We start from the raw sequence: 3,879 nt of genomic DNA, 5'->3' as shown, positions 1-3,879 counted from the left end.
ATGAAGCCGAAAAAAGATTACTGCCTATCTTACTACTACTGCAGGTCTAACATCTAGGCCTGCCAAGCAGAGTGCTCCTGTGATTTGAGTCACAGGAAAAAGATAAAAAAATAAAATACAAGTAAACAAAGGAAAATTGGGGTGATAACAGATGAAGGCAAGAGAAAGGGCGTAGCTGTAAAGATAACATATATAGAGGCAAATGGAGTTACCAAGTGCTAGCAAGAATGCAGACAGCATTGTGTCTGTGTGTCTCTAACTTTGCTACTTAGGGTTTCCAGTGTAAAAAGAGCGTCTGGGTGCATTCCCCAGAACTCAGACCCTTAGACTAAGGGTTTAGACACATCTAAGAGGCAAATTACCAGCAGGAAATAGAGGTGAGAAGGAAAACTGAAAGCAGGCTCTATCGAGCATGTTGATGTGTGGTTATCACCGGGCACCAATGAGGGCTCAATCCCACTGAGGGCTTCTGGGAAACCGGAAAACCGGCCTCTCAGCATTGTGCTGCCTGAGCGGCGAGGGTGGGCTTTACCCAGCAATTCTAGTTTCTCATTGGTCAAGAAGTGACAACTTCCGGTCTTTCCCAACCAACCCTTTGCTTGAACTAAGCACACATCCCCGCAGAGAAGGCCCTGAAGCGACTGCAGAACTGAGGGTCCAAGGGCTACCATGCAGGTTGTGGCAGCGCTGCCCATGTGGGCGCTGTACCCACTGCACCTCTGCCTTGAGCTTGAGGGGCAGAGTCTTACTCAAAATTAGACAAGTTATTTCAATGAAGAAAATTTACTACTCTTTTTGGGAACCTAGTTCAGAATACAGATATACTGGGATTTAGAAGACTCAATTCTCAAGGCTGTCTCAATGTATATTGATGATTTATAGCATTAGTAGGTGGTGATCCATGGTGTTGTAATCTTTTGAGCAAATGCCAAAACTGTAGAAATAGGCATGAAAACTCAAAGGTAACATTAAAATGGATTCAGCTGGATCTGCAGAAAGAAAACATTCTATGTACCAAAATGTTACCATTTCCTAAAATGAAACTACTAAGATTTGTGACTTATTTATGTACTGATTTTAAAAAAAAAGCAACCAAAAAACAATACACAGGGTTCTTAAAACATAGTATAGCAGCACACCCTGCTCTATTATTCTGGAATTGGATAGAAGAATCTAAACAGAAATGAGTTGAGAGCACAAAGATATGAAGAGTATAATTAAAAGTGAAGAATCGCAACCATTTTCCTGGTGCAAATGAAGCACAAGCTTCTGCTCACAGATATTCAGAAGGTAAAATGAAAAGTTTTGTGTTTATATGAGTTAAATAAGCCTTTGAAAGAGGGCCCATGGATAGTAATATTTCCTGACATAATTTGAGAATCTATACTTTACTGTGTAGGTTTCAAAACTTATAAATTATGCCCTGGCATCTTCATTTCCAGTGTTTTATATAAAATCTTCTAGTTTTTTCCTTATTTACTATTTTATATTACACACAATCTTAGGCATTTCTGTGGAAATGCTATTAGTGCTAACATATGCACTTTCCTGTTACAAGTAAAAAAAAAAAAAAAACAACCACCACAGAACTTTCCCTTTCTTCATACAATTCCAAGGGCAAAACCTTTAAATAATATAGATAGTACTTAAAGAATTCTACTGTGCATATATGATATAAAATTAAACAACACAGGGCCAGGAATATGTTGTTTTGAGCTCACTGTCAAGTTACAGTTTTTCTGTTATTTCAGGGTAAATGAGATGAGTTGCTATGACTCCTGCTCTGCTCAAATTGGGCTCTATTTGGCTACATTAATATCTGTACAGTTGTTTTCCCATTACTTGTGAGATACTGCACTCAGCAGTAATTGCACATGCTTTTTTTTTTTTTTTATGAGTACACATCTCCCTGACAGGTTTTATGAATTTACATGTGTTCTAAGATACTTTTTATGATGCATCAGTGTTTGATAAAGCACAAGCTTTCAAAATAATTATTTGCTGAAATGTTCCTTTACTATAGTCTCCTCTCATATTGCTTATCTAGATGATTCAATGAAAATGATCCAGATACGTAAATAACTACACATGCATGCAGCATGGTTCCAAAGGAGTTGGGTTTTTAAAATAGTTTCTTTATGACCCAAGGACTACCTTGATGCCTTAATCGCTAACACACAGGACCTGTAGGGATCTGGTACAGAGACCTTTACTCATGGCTTGTACACAACCCGCCACAATGTATTTAGCCTGGGAATCTAATAACAGGACCTATCAGGAAAAAACTTTTTGATTCCATATTAAAAAACAAACAAAATCCCTGCTACTTTAGCAAAATGAGTCATAAGTTTAGTTCTTTCTTAAAAATCTTAAAATATTTTGTTACAGTTATGTAATAAAATTATTTCCTATTTGAATTAAAAACAAAAATCTCTGTTGATTCATTGAGTTTATTTGAATAAGAAATCTATTATCACCTATATGAAATTTATTTTGGTTCCCATAGAATGCCATTTATAAAAATACATAGGATGTGAATCACAAAGAAAAAATACTCCCCCCCTCCCCGCCATGTGGCACATCCTGTTTTAATAATAGCATTGAAGCAACAAAACACACAGAATCCTGTTCTGGTATCGTGAGCTTTTAAAATGCATATAGAAGTGTATGTGATAAATAGATGTTAATTTTACTGAGTATGTTTTAAAATATTGTGTTTAAATATATTTGTATTTCTACAAATAAAAATACATATTGTAACAATACAATAAGTAAAAATACATATTGTAACAAAATGTATAAGTAAAATACATATTGTAACAAAAAAATTTGTCAAAACCTTAAACAGTATTAGATTTCAACCTAACTCACTCAAAAATCCTAAGACTTAGATTTCATGCTCAATTTATCAGAACAGAAGATAACAAAAATAGAACTGGGTAGGCCCTTTAACTTCTATTCAATGCCTACATCTATATAATAGTGAATTAACACAAACAACAAAAGCTGAAATGAAAATTGCTTATTAGCCATTATCTCTAGTTATGACAAGTTGGGTCCTTCGGACACTTTTGACATGGTTCTTCCCTTGAAAATTAGGCGTTCAAAGTGTTCCAATATCTCAGAATGGGAGGTGCAGAGGAGAAAAGATAAAAGAAAGCAGTGCTGTAAGAGAATGTAATTCATCAATTCATCACCATACCCTGAGCCCCATCACTCTAGAACCATAATCCTGACTTCCCCCAGTCATCGCTGCCCTCAAGGCTAACTGTAACAGTAAAGATCACATTGAATCACAGCGATGTGTTATGGCTTTTCTTAGGAAGGATCGCAGGGATGGCCCAGGCTTGTACAACAAATCCCGTGTGAATGTATTTCACCTTGCAAGCACACAGACGGCAATAATGAAACACATTGCAAATTTCTCAACCTGATTTCATTCTTTTGGGTTATTTAGGTTGTTTCTACCATTTGACAAATATTTAGAAATTTAAAGACTTCATTCAAAATCTTAGCTGTTTATAAATGGCCTCTATTTTAAGGTTATTTGAAAGGGAAGCAACAGTTTTTGAAAAAATCCCAAATTATAGGTTTGGTCACCAACCATAAATAAAAGGAAATGGCTTCATGTGAGCAATTGCTAATTCTACAACTTGACAAACTGACGTTCTACAGATTATGTCAATGATTAGTAAAATCAAAAGCTATGACTGGAGATCTTATATTGAAGTCCTTTAGAGAGGTCTTTGAAAATTCAACTCTAATGACAAAGGAAAAAAGCAAAGACAAACAAATGGCACAATATCAAATCAAAAAAGTTTCTGCAGAGTTACAGAAATTTCCACAAAAATGAAAAGGCAACAAACTGATTAGGAGATG

The sequence above is a fragment of the Talpa occidentalis genome, unplaced genomic scaffold (assembly GCF_014898055.3).
Source record: "Talpa occidentalis isolate TD23 unplaced genomic scaffold, MPIMG_talOcc4v2.1 talOcc4.15, whole genome shotgun sequence".
NCBI classification, from domain to species: Eukaryota; Metazoa; Chordata; class Mammalia; order Eulipotyphla; family Talpidae; genus Talpa; species Talpa occidentalis.
This window is presented reverse-complemented; position numbering follows the sequence as displayed.